This window comes from Arvicanthis niloticus, chromosome 15, assembly GCF_011762505.2.
Source record: "Arvicanthis niloticus isolate mArvNil1 chromosome 15, mArvNil1.pat.X, whole genome shotgun sequence".
Taxonomy (NCBI): Eukaryota; Metazoa; Chordata; class Mammalia; order Rodentia; family Muridae; genus Arvicanthis; species Arvicanthis niloticus.
In genome coordinates, this window is record NC_047672.1 from 12,767,408 (window position 1) to 12,784,860 (window position 17,453).

At 46.4% G+C, this 17,453-nt stretch overlaps 1 protein-coding gene across 2 annotated transcripts in view; it reads right to left on the reverse strand.

Moving 5' to 3' along the window:
• Nucleotides 1-15,251, reverse strand: part of Snx10 (sorting nexin 10) — a 60,364-nt gene extending 45,113 nt beyond the window's left edge. The window contains exons 1-2 of one of the 2 annotated variants that reach the window (XM_034519350.2): nt 15,120-15,233; nt 4,291-4,426 (exon numbers count right to left, since the gene is read on the reverse strand). The gene's annotated coding sequence lies outside the window, so the exon portion shown is untranslated. Of the gene's footprint in view, nt 1-4,290; nt 4,427-15,119 lie in introns of both variants that reach the window. The other variant, XM_034519352.1, reaches the window with a different exon arrangement.
• Between the last annotated feature and the right edge of the window lie 2,202 nt (nt 15,252-17,453).

Consider the following 17,453-nt stretch of genomic DNA (forward strand, 5'->3'; position numbering starts at 1 on the left):
TTGGGGTACTCAGAATGGCCTTGAACTCTTTTTGGTTTGGTTTGGTTTGGTTTGGTTTTTGTGTGTGTGTGGTTTTTCCAGACAGGGTTTCTCTGTGTAGCCCTGGCTGTCCTGGAACTCACTCTGTAGACCAGGCTGGCCTCGAACTCAGAAATCCGCCTGCTTCTGCCTCCCAAGTGCTGGGATTAAAGGCGTGCACCACCACAGCCCGGTGGACTTGAACTCTTGATCCTCCTACCTCAGCCTCTCCAGTGCCAGCACAACAGACCTGCACCACAAGTGTGGCTCTCAACTCTCTTCTTCAGAGTGCTTGTTCTTGTCTTAGCTGACTTGTAGGGTTTTTTCTATTAACTGATCCTTAATCAATAACATGAATTACAAATACAGTTTCCTGGTTTGTCAGGTTTTGTCCGCACTGGGGTTTGCTGTTTATTTGTTTGTTTTCTTTATAAGCAATGGGTTTTTATTTATCATTCTGTTCCTTACGGTTACCACCTCATACAGGAAGGCTATTTCTGTCCTAAATTTACAAGACTGTTTCCCTTTGAGTTTCTCAGAGAGTGGCCATTCATGAACAATGGCGTTCCACCGTGGTCATCGACTGTAGCCTCACCCTAATGTGTTCCCAGACGTAACATATGGAGACACAGCACTCCTGTCCACTCAGCATTGAGACAGTTATTCAGGCAGGCTGCACAAGGCTTATCTGTCCTATTGTAAAAGATGTAGACAGCCTCTTACTACACACACACAAGCACTAGATACAAGCCAGGCTCTAAGGTAGGAGGCATCCAAACCACAAGTACTCAATGCCCCACACTGCGACAGTCCCACCCACGCACCCGCGCCTCTCCTGGGTACCTATGACAGGAAATCAGTGAATGTCCCATCCCAGAGTAGATCTCATCTGTCTGAGCCCTATAAGCCACACCCCTCGGAGGTCCCCAACTATGCCTACCTCTTAACCTTCTGCACACACTCCACGCCATTCCCACCACCCATCTTAGTCCTCAACCGTCCTACAAAAACCCTTTGGTGCTTCCGATTCCCTTGGCATTCCTCCGTCTCAACCCCCTTACCCTGTTCACCAATGGCACCTTCCCTTGAGTAAGTCTCTCCACCTCCTCAGAGAGGCAATGCCCCATTTTGTTGAGCCTTATCTTTATTGCAGTTGGCATTGTTTTAACCATTAATTTATTTCTGTATTTATTATCTGTCATCTCGAAAGTCCCCAGAGGGCAGGGACCTTGTCCAAATCATGTACGTTTTAAAACCCAGCATTCACTTAACACAGTGCCTGGCAGAGAGTCAGTACTCAATAAATACTGGGTACATTAAACCTGACTTGAACGAGTTCCAGAAAATTCCACTCCTGCGTCATCAAGTTTCTGAAGAGCCCAACCACATGAGATGGAGAGGTGGATATAAGAAGAGTAGCCTCCCATGCCAGCCCACCTCCCTCCATCTTGGTTAACCCTTTGTGGTGCTCTGAGTATGCTTGGCCCAAGGAATGGCACTGTTAGGAGGTGTGGCCTTGTTAAAGAAAGCGTGCCACTGTGGGGGTGGGCTTTGAGACCCTCCTCCTATCGGCCCAGAAGACAGTCTAGTCCATGACTTCCTTTGGATGGAGATGTAGAACTCTCAGCTCTGCCTGCACCATGCCTGCCTGGATGCTGCCATGTTCCTGCCTTGATGATAATGGACTGAACCTCTGAACTTGTAAGCCAGCCCCAATTAAATGTTGTGCTTCTAAGAGCTGCCTGGGTCCTCATGTCTGTTCACAGCAGTAAAACCCTAAGACACCCTTCATCATGTGAAGAAAAAACCATTTCCCCAGCACCATCCACAGCTAATGTCTGAAAGAACACACTGCTTCACTGTCTCCACGCTCTTGGCTCTACTGCACTGTGGAGGATGAGCAAAGGCATGGGAACAAGGCTAACGTTTTGCCACTGATAAAAGGGATGGGCTCACGAGTCCCTATCTTTCCCTGAGAATTTAGATGCAGTCAGTGATTGATGGGTGTGGTGGTTCGAGTGAGAATGGCCCCTATAGTCTCAGATGTGTGCATGCTTTTTGTCTCTAGTCAAAGAACTGTTTAGAAAGATTAGGAGGTGTGGCCTTGGAGGAGATGTGGCCTTGTTGAAGGAAGTGTGTTACTGGGTGTGGGCTTTGAGGTTTCAAAAGCCCAAGCCAGGCCCAGTGTGTGTGTGTGTGTGTGTGTGTGTGTGTGTGTGTGTGTACACATGTATGTGCACACGCGCCTGCCTGTCTCTGTCTCTCTGTCTCTCTCTTTCTCTCTCCTTTCTCTGTCTCACCAAAACTGTAAGCAAGCCTCGATAAAATGCTTTCTTCTGTAAGAGCTCCTGTGGTCATGGTGTCTCTTCACAGCAATAGAAGACTAGCTAAGACAATGGAGGAAGGAGAGACATTTTTCTCAATGCTCTAAGGCAGAGGTAAGGTACTCATAATCCTGTAAATAACCCTCACTCATGCTCTGGTCCTAACCCATCAAAGCAAAAGAGAGAATAGTTTGGAAAGAGAAAGGAGATCAGCAGGAGGAGACAAGAGGGTCACGGGGAAGACGGGGAAGACGATGATCAAAATACATTACCCAGTGAGTCCTTACATCATGCATAGTTAGCATACACTAACAAGACATCTTTCAAGAAGAAGAAAGCGAGTGGCTAAAGAAGTATCTCTGTTGGCAATAACTCCTATGAGTGAGAAGCCCCAAATTTGGTCTCCAGCACATGAATGGGGCACGGAGGGACATATCCATAATCCTACCATTCTGGAGGTAGAAGCAGGAAGATTAGAAATATTGAGGTTATCTCAGCTATGTAATTAGTTCACAGCCAGTCTGAGTTACAAAGGACTCTGTATCAAAAAAGAAAGGAAGGAGGGAAGAAAAGAAGGAAGGAAAAAAATCAGGCTGGCGGGCAGGCAGGCAAGCAGCCAGCAGAGCATTACAGCTGCATGTCTTTAATCCCAGCCCTTGGGAAGCTGGACAGGGCATCTCTGGGAGTTCCAGGCCAGCTTGGTCTACACACCACGTTTAAGGGCAGCCAGGGCTTTTTAGAAACCCTATTTCAAAACAAATAGCGGGTGGTATAAAGAGATAGCCCAGCAGTTAAGAGCACTGGCTGCTCTTTCAGAGGACCCTAGTTCAGTTTCCTGCATCCACATGCTGACTCATAATGGCCTGTAACTCCAGTCCCAGGGGATCCAGTGCCTTTTGCTAGCCTTAGTGAGCACAGCATGCCCATATATATGGGCCTACATGCAGGCAAAATACCTATACAAATCACATAAAATAATGTTTAATTAACCTTTTCTACTTTAAAAAGAAAGAGAGAGAGAGAGAGAAAGGAAAGACTAAGAGGGTGGGTTGGAGGAAGGGGAAAGAGAAGGAAAAGAAAACATGAGCTAGACACGGTGGTTCAGGCCTGTAAACTGAGCATTTAGGGGCAGGGGCAGGAGATCAGTTCAAGTTGAGGGCCAGCCTGGTCTACACATCAAGACCCTGTCTCAAAAACGGATGAGAAAAAAAGTAAAGAACAGAAATCGTTGGGCTAAGGGTGTGGCTCAGTGAGAGAACACTTGCTGGGAATGTCAAGGCCCTAGGTTCAAAACCCAACACAATAAATGAGTAAATAATATGATTTTACAAGCAATCACACATAACTGATTATGATCAGACACTGTTGGAAGCCTGTAACATGAGCTAGCCTGCTGGATTCCCAGGCAGCCACAGAAGGTACATATCATTATGACCACAATTTTAAAACTAAGGACTGGAAATTGCACTGGTAAGTGAAGAAACCAGGATCAATGAATGGCCAGATGGACTCAGAAAAATCTCTCACCCTTACCACAAGGGAACCGTCCAACTAACTGGGTGCCTGCCCTTGACCTTCAGAATAAATGCTTCAAGTAAGGCACAGACGTACACACCAAGAACACAAGGAGTCAAGAGGGCAGCCTGGGCTAGAGAAACCTTATCAAACAGGAAGAGGAGGAGATTTCGAAGGGGAGGGACACAGAGAGAAGAGAAAGGGCAGGAAGGCTTAATAGACTAAGAGGAATGAAAACTGTCAACCCAAACGCTGGGTTATTACCAAGTATTTGTATGCATCAGGGTAAGAGGTAGGCCAAGTTCTGTCCATATATAAACCTGGAAAAGCCAACAGCTGAATGTGACAGCCTCATCCTCGGAGAAGCAACACCCGTTCAAATTCATTGGCTATCAACGGTCCTCAAGGATCACCAGAGGACCAGTCAACCCACCGTGTAACTACTGAGATTTGCTCCGGGCAGGTGACACTGCCTGGTCGGCGTCCTAAAGATGCTGAGGTACAGATGAAAACAGGTCACTTGTGTAGCAAAGCCCACTGTTCCAAAAGATGCAGAGCCAGTGGCAGGGCTATAGAAAGAAGAAGAACAGAGAGAGAGGATTATTCCAAGAGAAGGCAGGAGTCAGGTGGCACACGTATTTAATCCCACCATTCAGGAGACAGAGGCAAGTGGATCTCTGTGAGTTCAAGACCAGCCTGGGGCCCTTAAGAAGGCACAAGGCATGCTGGGCAGTGGTGGCACACGCCTTTAATCCCAGCACTTGGGAGGCAGAGGCAGGTGGATTTCTGAGTTCAAGGCCAGCCTAGTCTACAGAGTGAATTCCAGGACAGCCAGGCTACACCAAGAAACCCTGTCTCAAAAAAAAAAGAGGCACAAGGCAGCTGGCAAGGTGGCTTGAGGAGTAAAATCACTTTGCCATGCACGTCCCAGGTCCTCAGCTCAATTCAGGACCCACATAACGGTGGAAGGAGAAAAGAGATCCCACAATGTTCTAACCTATGGCACACACATGCACATGCAAGCACACGTGTTCACATGCACACACGTACACACGAGCACACTCACAAACACTAAAATAAACATTTCTTTTTTTGTTTGTTTTCTTTTGGTTTTTCGAGACAGGGTTTCTCTGTGTAGTCCTGGCTGTCCTGGAACTCACTCTGTAGACCAGGCTGGCCTTGAACTCAGAAATCCACCTGCCTCTGCCTCCCAAGTGCTGGAAAATAAACATTTCTTAAATCAGCAATGTTCGGGGTGGATGTGAGGGCATAGCTCCCAGGAGCAGAGGCCTCTGGTAGTAGAATATTGCAAGGGAAATATCACAATGCCTAGGTTGGGCACTTCAGAACAGGAGAGATCCAGACTAAGATCCTGGGGGTTTATCCTGTTACAAGGCAGAGGCCCCAGCTCTGACACCCCCAACCCCAAATTCAATTAAGTCATTATATATCTTGCAGGCACTTACACGAGCCCTCCTCTATAACTGGCTCCCAGCTGGTTTTTCTGGGTTTTTAAGTTTGGGCCCAGGCTGGCTGCAAACTCACCACACAGACAAGAATGACCTGGAACTCCTGATCAAGTGCCAGGATTACAGGTGTGCGACATTGTGTCCAGTTTTGCGTCTTATAATATCTAACACAACATCAACACATAGCTTCAGTTCACACAGCCACGTTATAATACTTTACTGCAAATTCAACTTCTGCTTTCTCTACAACTTCTGCTCAGATTTTCTGTAAGCCTAAAACCACTCTCAGAAATAAAGACTACTGAAAACAGGGAGGTGGGGGTACATCTGGGAGGAGTTGGGGATAAATAGGATCAAAGTACATTGTCTGAAATTCTTACAGAATTAATTAAAAATAATAATAATTAAAAAAAAAAAAAAAACTTAGCTGGGCAGTGGTGGCATGTGTCTTTAATCCCAGAACTTGGGAGGCAGAGGCAGGCGGATTTCTGAGTTCGAGGCCAGCCTGGTCTACCGAGTGAGCTCCAGGACAGCCAAGGCTATACAGAGAAACCCTGTCTCGAAAAAACCAAAAAAAAAAAAAAAAAAGAAATTGGTATCATCTCCTTGGAAAGGGAGAGGTGAGGCTGGGAGTGGTGGCTCACACTGGTAATAGCTCTTGGAAAGCTAGAAAAGGTTTCCTCAAACTCCAGAGCAGCTTGGATAACAAGTGAGATCTAGGACATCCTGGACTCCAGACAGAGACACTGCCTCAAAATCACACAATGGAAAACAAAAAACAAAAAACACCCGGGCAATGGTCACCTTTGATACTGGCCACAGACGCCAAGAACTGGTGCTGGGTGGCATTTCCGTGGCGGGTGGCACCAAGACAGATCACATACAAAGAGCCTAGCAGAATTCTGCTCCAAATGTGAAGAGCTGACGAGCAAGAAGGAAGGTTTGCCTGGTGAACATGGCGACCATCTGGTGAGTGAGCAAGGTGTTTCTACGCTCAGCCAAGGGCACAGAGAATGGAGAGTGACGCTGCTCACTGCCAGACTGACGGGCTGTCCTTTCACACCCTGCCCTTGGCCACCAGAAATCATCTAGAATCTCTGTGCCTCGGTCTCCTTACCTATGAAATCCAGCTAACTGTGCAGTTCATGGATCTGCTGTAAAGATCCATCAAGAGAATACGGAGACCAGTGTCTGGCGCTCGCTATGGCAGCTCCCATCCCCAGTCACCTGGTCCTTTAAAACAAGTCTCCTTAAAATATCCTCTATATTAGTGAACAATGTTTAGGGGACAGCTTTCAATCTATATGTTCTGAGGCTCACATAGCCATCGGCTTCGAGAGTCAGATCACTAACTCTCAGACATCCAAGGCCTGGCCCAGGTGAAGAAGCCTAAGATAAGACACACAGAAAGTCCTTCTAGAAGGAGGTGAAATGCCAAGGTTATTATTCCTAACTTCAGTTTTGTCAGAGTCACTTTAGTAAGCCAAGGGCATCTGATGTGTGTCTATCTGCAGACACAGCACCGCCAAGTTCTCCAAAAACAGGTCAGTTTTTCAGTTTTCCAACATTGCTCAACTATCAGAGAAATGAACTGACCATGAAGCCAGCAATGGCCAGCGCCCTGATTCAAATCATAACCCTGATTTCCCAGCACACGGAAACATGGCCCAGGGTAAGGCCAGATGGAGCTTGGCTTCTAAGGCTCTCATCACTGCTAGGCAAACCAATGAAAGGGTACAAGCTAGTTATTCCCTCTGAGACCCATACTACAGTCTTCCAACCCAAGCTGATCCCAGCCTCACATGCAGCAGGGTCAGTCTACCTCCCCCATCTCCTCCAATGCCATTCTACTACCTGCTCTGGCAGGTAGAAGTCACAATTGAATCATGCTGCCATACAGAACTTCTGGTATGTCTGTGTCTGTGATCTCAAGGAGTCTGAGTTCCCTACAAAGCCCTGTACATTAGCCATACAAGTTTGTACTCACAGAAGTGGGACAGGATGATGGCAAGATGACTCAGCAGAAAAGAACCAGATAAATGGCATGCCTGAATTCAATGTCTGAGATGCACATGTAGACGGAAGGCGAGAAGGCCCACGGCTGTCCTCTGTCCATAACACTTGTCTGCCATGACACACGTAACATGGTATACATACCATCTCTGCCTTACTTTTCTATAGACTGGGGCAATGTATAAAAGAATGTGTTTAAGGACTTAAGAGATGGTTCGGTGGTTAAGAGCATTTGTTACTCACCCAGGGGACCCAGGCTCAATTACCAACACCCTCCTGGTGGTTCACAATTGTATAACTCCAATTTCAGAGGATCCAGATCCCTTCTTCTGGCCTCCAAAGAAAACAGGCACACATGTGGTAGACAGATATACATGCAGACAAAACACCCACGCACACAGAAAAGTAAAATAAATCTTTAAAAGAAAAGGAAAGCATTTAATTTAGCTTATGGTTTCAGAGGGTTACAGTCCATGATGACAGAGCAAAGGAATAGCAGAGATTTCACATCTTGATCCACAACCACAGTCAGAGAGAGAGAGAGAGAGAGAGAGAGAGAGAGAGAGAGAGAGAGAGAGAGAAAGAGCACTGGGAATCATGGGAGTCCTTAGAAACCTCCAAATCCACCTCCAGAGACACACCTCTTCCAACAAGGCCACACCTAACCCTTCCCAAACAGTTCTACCAACTGGAGACTAAGCATTCAAATATATGAGCCTCTACAAAGTGCTCTCATTCAAACCAGTACATCCCTTTACATATGCACAGTAAATAAAGAAATAAAGCTTTAAAAAAAAAAAAGAGGAACTGGGTGGTGTCCAGTTACAGAACAAAGGAGCTGGAATTCAGAAGGAACCTGGAGCTACTCAGGTGGCTTCTCTTTTAGCCAAGGAGGGTCAACAATCTGACACACCCTAGAGTACAGTCTGATTTCTCCATCAGTGAAGAAGAGATTAAGTTTGTGAGACAAAAGAACTCCAAATTGAGAACTGGGGATATAGTTCAACGCTAAAGCATTTGCCCAGCATGCTCCAGGAGGCTCTTAGTTCCCTTCCCTGCACAGAAGAGAGTCTCTGGCTTACCAAGGATTTGTACAAGCCTCCTCATACAGCATCTAAGCCAGCCTCGGAGAATGAGAGAATGACTCCCAGGTTTCACCGCAGGCCTGCTGAGCCCTGAAGCCCAGAAATCGGTTTCTTCTCCCATGATTCCTACAGATAAAACGTCTGAGAGGGCCAACTAGATAACATAACAGGTAACATCTCTTGCCACCAAGCCCAAAGACCTGAATGAGTTCAATCTCTGGGACCCACCCAGTGAAAGAAGAGAGCCAACTTTAAAAACACAGAAATGCAGTAAAGGTATGTTTTTGTTTTAATCCCAGGTGTGGGATATGGGGCTGCTTCAGACTGTTCACAGCAGCTGACTATGATTTGTCTAGTGCTCCAACAGGCATGTGATTTTTGCCAGCTGCAGATAGTTTTCTCAAGTGTGTGACATTTGGAATTCTGGGTACCTTTCAGAGGATATAGCAAATGCTAGAGGAGGCCGATTGGCTGGCTGGTGGTCGGATGCAGTTCGTTGCAGTTTGTTAAGTGGTCATATACAAAGAGATGGGAAGAAGAAATTCAATATCCTGACAGAGAAGTTTAAACTTGCTCTAGGGAACTCAATGCCCCTAATCAGCAGGAAGTAGTCCAATGATATCAATGCCCTCTTTCCTATTCTTTCTCTCCTACCTAGAGTTGGGTGGTTTAAAGGGAAGAAGAAGGGGGTGAAGAAGGATGAAAGGAAAAAAGGAATCCACAAAGTAGCAAAAAGTCCAGATACAGGCAACCTCAACAAGCTATCCTCCGACCTCCACATCTGCATGCCATGGTGTACACACATACACACACAACTAAATAAATGTTTTTAATGTTTTGAAAAGGCTAGGTTGATTTCATGACAGGCTTCAAATTAGCAGCTAAGGAGACTAGACCTAAAAGCCCAGGCTTCAGGCAGCTAGTCAGAAACTGCCCCACCACCTGAACAACAGGTCAGAAGTTTCCAGCCAGCCCCCATGCCCCAGTAATGGAATGTCCTTAGAGACAGTGTAAGACAAAGCCCACCTACCCTGGGATTCCTCAGCAGCAGTTTCCAGCCACCACACCTTGGTAATGGTTCTGGAATGCCAGAGATAGAGTAAGACAAAGCTCACCTACCCTGGGACTCCCCTAAGGTGCTTTAAATTGGGCCTGTGATCTCACCTCGGGTCTATCTTGGTAATGAGGAGACCCCAGCATGCTGGACTTCTACCGAATAAAACACTCTTGAGTTTATATACTATTTGAGCCCAGGATGTCATTCTTCAGCAAATCATGGACCCTTACAGTTTGAAAAGCACAGATCTAGAGAGCCAGTGCAGACAGAAGGACATGCTGGAAGGATCTGAGAGAAGCAGAGGATCAGGCCAGAATGAAGCAGAGAGAAGCAGAGGACAGCTGAAAGACGTGGAATTAAAGCTCACACTGAGAAAGACAAGAGCACAGTGAATACTGAATCCTAAATCAGTGTGGTCGGCGCCAGGCCAGCCATGAAGAGATCCCAGGAAGAGGCACAGAGAAAGGGACCCAGGAGCCTTGGAGCCCAAGGGAGACAGGGACTATGTGCTTGAATGGCAGATTCCAAGCAACTGTCTCAGCAGCCTGGGGTGTCTTACATACGCTCTCATTGCTACCACCAACTCTAGGGGGTTTCCTAGCAACCAAAGCACAAAAGGGAGATGGAGCGCTGTGAATCCTGAAAAATGGTGACCAAGTCCTTCAAAGCTAGCAGTGACCTGCTACAAATTCTGCCTCTCTACTGACTTCTCTGGCGAGACCCAAGCCGGTGTTGCCTCAACCTTCTTTCCCTTTGCCTTGTTTTGTAATCATATCTACATATGTAGCCCAACCTGGCCCCAAACTCAAGATCTGTCTGCTTCAGAAAGTGCTGGATTACAGGCACATGCCATTGTGCTGTATGACTTTATTTATTTGTATGTGGAATAGGTGGGTGGAGGAGGAGGTGGTGGTGGCAGAGGTGGAGGTGATGGAGGTGGTGGTGATGGAGGTGGTGGTGATGGTGGTGGTGGTGATGGTGGTGGTGATGGCCGCAGCAGTGGTAGCAGTAGTGTTTTTTGGTTTGGTGAGGGTGGGAGTTTACATATTCCACATAGGACAGATGTGTAGGCCAGAACTGCACACCAGATCCCCTGGAACTGGAATTACAGACCATTCAGAGCTCCCAGTGTGGGTACTGGGGACAGAAGTAGGTTCTCTGTAATAGCAATACATACTCTTAAACACTGAGTCATTCCCCTGACCCTGACCCCTGAACAATGCTATCTGAATACCATCCTGTCTCTGAAGGCAAATGTGGTGATGGGAATACTCCAGGAGACAGCATGGGATTCAAATTCTCTCTTCATTTGTTCAAGTCATCACATCTCCCTGAACCACCGAGACTAATTCCTACTTCACCGGATTAAATAACATAAATCCAAATGCTTGAGCAGTGTGAATAGCTGTCCTCATCACCTTATAAAACATCTATCTCATCATGCCTAACAAGCAGAAAATATCCCTGGAAGGGAATCAGAAAGCTCCATCATACTCCTTGGACACAAGGACTGGTCCTGGCAAAGTCTGCCTTTGTCCTTGGGGACCTCCTCTGCCTCCCCTCACTCCCCTGCTATCTTTCCAGACTCCCTTTCTTTCCACTGGAAATTGATCCATTCCCATCCATGACTTAACACTTACAACCAGATATTTTCACAATTTAAGGAGGTGTTATTTAGTGCACGGTGCTGCAGGTGCATGATGGGAACAGCTGTGTGCTCCGCTGAAGGCCTGGAGGTGGACAGAGCATGCACAAAATAAAGACATCACATGACAGACAGCACACCGAAGAGCAGTGCAGAGGTCAGCCTCAGGCTTTTAGAACAACTTTCCCACAGGAGATTTAACTCATGGCCCTGGGAGAACATTCTTAGATCCTTTTTGAGGGCAGAGCCCCCAGTAACTTTAGGGGTTTCCACTGGGCCCCACCTCTTCCAAGTTTTACAACCTGTCATGGGTTCATACTGGGGACAAATCCTTGATCCCTTGGGGGACCAGCAACAGCCATATGCAGCAATCTGATTCAATATCACTGTTGACATCAATCAAATCTAGTATATTCAACTTGATTCCAAAAACAGCACCTAACAAGGCTGGAAAAGCCTGATCTTTGGGCAACAGGACTGGTAGTGGGGACAGAACTGCGTAAAAAGCTGAATTCTTTCTACATATATGTGTCTTACTCATTGGTGAACCGTTAACTTGGTATTCAGCAATTTCATCAAGAGAAACTTACCTCATAAAATTATCAACAAAACAAAACAAAAAAAAACAAAAAAATACCTTTCTTATCTTCTTAAAGGATTCAGGAGGTGAGCATGCAGGCACACAACTGTAATCCCAGCACTTGGGAGGTGGAAACAGGAGGATCGGCAGTTCAAGGCCAGTCTCAGCAACATCAAATAAAAAAATAAAAATAAAAATTAGCTGGGCAGTGGTGGCGCACACCTTTAATCCCAGCACTTGGGAGGCAGAGGCAGGCAGATTTCTGAGTTCGAGGCCAGCCTGGTCTACAGAGTGAGTTCCAGGACAGCCAAGGCTACACAGAGAAAACCTGTCTTGAAAAACCAATTAATTAATTAATTAATTAATTAATTTTTAAAAAGGATTCAGGAAGCAGGGAAGTCAGCGAGAAGCCTCAGTGGTAATGGTGTCTGCTTCCAGGCCTGGAGGCCTGAGTTCACTCCCCAGGACCCACAGGAGGGAGAGAAATGACTCCCGACCTTGTTCTCTGATTTCCATGCATGTGCAGGGACACATGCAAACCCATATATGAATGGACACACACAAAATAAATAAGTTTTAAAAATGTAATAAAGAATACAAGACACAAAAAGAAAAGATTCAGGGCCAGCAAGACAGATCAGTAAGTAAAGTGTTTGTTCCCAAACCTGACGGCCTGAGCTCCATCCCCATCACACACCTGTGCACCCCAGCAAGCGCTCACATGTGCACCCCAGCAAGCGCCCACATGTGCACCCACACAGAGTACAATACTAAATAAAACTCTAAATATAGTTTATAAATATAAATAAGTCCTAAACCTTTTACAGAAAACTGCAACACATTCACTTGCTGATTAAAACTGTGAGCTGAGTTTGGAGAAGGCATAAATACTTTGATGCCTTAGTTTCCCCAGATGCTGAGGAAAATAATAAAATTGGCTTCATAATTTGTCCTATGATTTAGTGAGACTACTACATAAAGCTGTAATTAATTTACTTTGCAATCTGGGGATCAAATCCAAGTCCTCAATTACACTAGCCAAGTGCTCTACCACGAACCTGCCCTCAACCCACCCACCCCTCTTGCCTTTTCCTCAGTTTCTGAGAAAGGGTCTCTCTGTAGCCCTGGCTCTTCTGAGCTAGTTCTATAGACCCAACTGACCTCCAACTCATAGATCCTCCTGCCTCTGAGTGCTGGGATTAATATCATGTGTCACCATCACCCCGGCTAGAAAAACCCTCTTTGAATCATCGGGTGGAGGCACAGGCCTGTGATCCCAGCACCCGGGGAGTAGGTGCAGGAGGGTGGAGGGTTCAAAGCCTCAGCTCCACACTGTGCAAGAAGCCAGCCCTGAGTCACAAGAGAATCTCCCTCAAAAATAATTAACTAAATTAATAACAATAACAGTGTCAGATATGGTAACTCAACACACTGTTTTGACATTTTTGAGACAAAGGCTCAAAAGAAATGGCCTCCGACCCCTAATCCTCTTGCTGCCACCTCCAAGTGTCAAGACCATGGATATGCACCATCATGCCTGACCTGACCTGCCAGCAATAACTGAAGTAACAAAACCGTTAATCCCAGCACTTGGGAGGCAGAGGCAGGCGGATTTCTGAGTTCGAGGCCAGCCTGGTCTACAGAGTGTGAGTTCCAGGACAGCCAGGGCTACACAGAGAAACCCTGTCTGGGGGGGGGGGGGGGGGGGGGGGGGAACACTTAAGTAGCAAACAAGGGCACCAAGATTTCAACTCAGAAGGGTCTGAAACCAGAAGTTGTAGCTAACGCATAGACCTATACAGCTTCTAGCTGGAACATGGCATAGAGAACTTACATGTTAACTCATACCTATTACATTACTTTAAAAAAAAAAAAATCCTTTGACGATAACAGCCCTAAAATCTAGGGGACTCTCCAATTGGCCACCATCACTTCAACCAAGGCCCTTCTTTTATAGACTGGACCCTATTTTCAGACAGTTCTCTGCCTTTCTTAAGTAACTGTTACATCCAGGCCCTGATACCAAAAGAGGAAAAGGAAACTAGTTCCCCAATGGCTTAACTCAAAACGAAAGTAGCGCCAGGCTGAAAAAAAAAAAACAAAAAACAAAAAACAAAAAAAACAAAAACAAACAAACAAAAAAACCGAAAAGAAAAGATCAAGAATTCTTTAAAGTAGCCGAGAACTGTGTGGTAAAGGAAACGCTTTAACACCGAAAGAATGACGGTGCTTATTTCAAGACATCAGTCTCGGAAGGTCTTCTCAAAAATAAAGGAAGTGGGTAACAGCCCAGAGCAGTGAAGAAGGATGCCGTTCAGAAGGATGCAACCCCACCACCACCCTGGGCACACCTCTTTGAGGGCAGTGCCAGTCAGGCCCGCTTCTGTAACTAAGAATGCTCTGACGGAACCCAGGACGGATGGTCTGGGTAACTAGAAGCTACTAATGAGGTCTTGAACATCTCCACATAGACACTTCTAAATATATCTACATTTATATCGCTATTCAAAACAGTCTGTCAGTCAATCTCAACTCTACCACTCCTTTAAAAAATAAACCGGGCTGGGGTGCAGCTCGATGCTTGCTAATAATATGCTCAAGACCTGGGCTCCATTCCCGGAATCAGAAGAAAGGAAGACACCGAGACGATGAGTGAGACCAGAATGACTGTCCCGTTATATCCTCCCTTGCCTTAGGGACAGGAATCAAGCGAAGTCATGCACACTCCTTAATCTCACTTGCGGTACTGTGGCCAGGACACTTAACCTCCTCCCTCCTCCTACAGAAAAGACCCCCGGGATTGGCCAATGGTTGAAGGAGTCACCTAATGCTCCCAGCCCCTTCCGGCCACTCCCACAAGCCCACTCCCAGGACAAGAGGGATTTTCATACACTCCTCCCACCGGGTGCGAGCTGCTCCACCCTCTCAGACATTGATTTCCCCTGTTGCAAACTAAAAGAAATGATGGAGATCACGTAAATTGAGATCTCTGTTCTCAATTTCTAATCCATCGTTCTCCACGCGCCGGTGCTTTGCGGAAGCAGACATCCCGTGACCATCCCCTTAACAATCCTTGTAATTTTAGCAAAGTGTGATGTGTCCAGAACCGATAAACAGGCTGTTGCTTCCCTATCTCAGCAAACCCCATAATCAGCGTGGGTTTCCTCCGCGGCCTTTTCCATCAATCCCACAATCCCACGAAGAAGGAAAAAAAAAAAAACCAAACCCTCCCTGGCCCTACCAGCCTCTAAACTCAAAGGTGCCTGGCCTTGTATTCAGAAAGAAGGGGGGGGGGTGTGGGGGAGGAACCTGCTCGCCCCAGCATCTCCGGAGTCCCCAGCCGAGCGGAGCAGGTGCCCGGGCAGGCGCGGCGCCCGCCACCCGGCTCCCTCCCCAAGGCTCAGCTTACTCACGCGCGGTCCTGGAAGCCCGGCCCGGAGCACGGCGGAGTTTGCTGACTCAAGGCGCGGCGGCGACGAGCGCCTAGGAGCGCACCCGAGGAGCGCAACCCCGCGTCCAGCGCACGCAGCGCCCCGCCCCGCCCTGCGCGCCCGCCGCCGCCCCTCACCCCCAGCGGTCACTGCGGGCCTCCTACCAGAACGTGGGAAAGGCCACCTAGATAGCGGGTCTTTCTCCCTACCCAGCAGTGAGGAATCAAGATGGGGGAGGTCGCCAACAGACAAGCATGACTACATGTTAACAGCGGGATCTCAATGGAGGGCATGTGACTGTTTGCTATAACAATATTTTTAATATCTCTGTAACTTTTTTTAAAATGTATTTTCATGAACGATAAGGGGAAAGTTATGAGATCTGTCAAATATATGCCCGGTTCCTAAAGATCATTTGGGCTGGATCTCTCCCACTTGTGTGCGTGGGAAACCTCAATGGTGCAGACTGGGAAGATGGCTCAGTGTGAAGAGCACTTTTTGCCTTTGCAAAGGACCTGGTTCCCAGCACCCATACCGCAGCTCACAACTGCCTTTAACTCCAGTTCACCACCCTCTTCTGCCTAGGAACCCACGTGCTGCACATACATACAAGCAGCCGAAACACTCATAAAATAAAGTAAATCAATCTAAGAACAAAAAAGAAAAACCCAGCGATGGAAGTGAACCCTTTGAATCTAGGACCATCCAGGATCCTCCTAGAAAAGTTGTCCGTGTCTGTATTTCATAGCTACACTGACTTTTTTTGTTGTTGTTTGTTTGTTTTTGTTTTGTTTTTTTGGTTTTTCGAGACAGGGTTTCTCTGTATAGCCTTGGCTGTCCTGGAACTCACTCGGTAGACCAGGCTGGCCTCGAACTCAGTAATCCGCCTGCCTCTGCCTCCCAAGTGCAGGGATTAAAGGCGTGCGCCACCACCGCCCGGCTACACTGATGTTTTGAACAAAACTTATCAAAAGGCAATATCTTATCTTGGACTCTGAGTCCTGAATCATTAGTATTTAATGATCTAAAATTGCACCCAAATTACAACACATGCAACCGTTGTTTGTTTTCTTTTCTTTTTCTTTTTCTTTTTTTTTTTAATACCTTCAAATCCCGGTCTGAGTGAGGGAAACTCATTTCCTGATAAACAAAATACCACATAGCTAAGCTTCTGAGTGCCTGCTAAATCCAATCAAGCATGTGACTTCTGACTTTCGTGTTTGCTGGAGCTGGTTATGCAGAACCAGCTGGCCCAGAACCCACTGCACTCACTCTTCCTGTCTGCCAAGTGCAGTGCGGGGATTACAAGTACAGATGATCTTCCCAACATATCAGAGCCTGACCTCAGAGCTCTGGACAAAGCCACAACCAACCTTCCAGTGTCTACTGTTAGACATGCCCCAGAAAAAGGAAAAATAGGAAAATAATTCAAAATAGAAAGAAGCTACAATTAGTTAGGCATAGTGGCATTTGCCTGTGATCCTAAATGCTAAAATTTCAAGTTCACACCATGTGGTGGTTTGAATATGATTGGCCCATAGGAAGTGTCATTATTAGGAGGTGTGGCCTTATTGGAGGAGGTGTAACTTTGTTAGAGGAAGTGTGTCTGTGTCGCTGTGTAGGTGGGCTTTGACTAATGGCTTCTGTGCTCAAGCTATACCCATTGCAGCCACCCTTTAAAGGCTGTGCTATTTTTGTTATAGCATCAGTGAAAGCCAGTAAAGTCTGCACTCTGCTGTAGTTAGGAAACTCTAGGCCTGGCCTGGTATGCACACCTTTGATCCCAGCACTCAGGAGGCAGAGGTAGGTCCATTTCTGTGAGTTCAAGGCCAGCCTGGTCTATTTAGTAGATTCCAGGACAGCTAGGGTTAGAAAGAGAGACCTTGTCTCAAAAAAACATAAAAAAAAGAAAGAAAGAAAGAAAGAAAAAGAAAGTAGATAAAAATGAGTCCTGATTGGGGCTGGAGAGATGGCTCAGTGGTTAAGAGCACTTGTTGTTCTTCCCAGAGGACACAATTATTTTTTCACAGCACCTACATGTACAACTCCTGCTCCAGGGGATCTGATGCCTTTCTTTCTTCCTCTGGCCATTTTGAACGCTCATACATAAAAGTATATGTGTTTAAAAATAAGCAGTTTGCTGATAAAATCACCATAAAAATGCTCCTAAGGAAAAATACAAAAAGTTTACTGTGAGAGCATTTAGCCCTGGAGATTGAGAATTGAATATGTAATATTTATGTAGGTCAAGCCTATGATGTTAATGTATTGTTTTAAGCAATCTGGGCACATTTCAAACCTATGGTCAAGTAATGT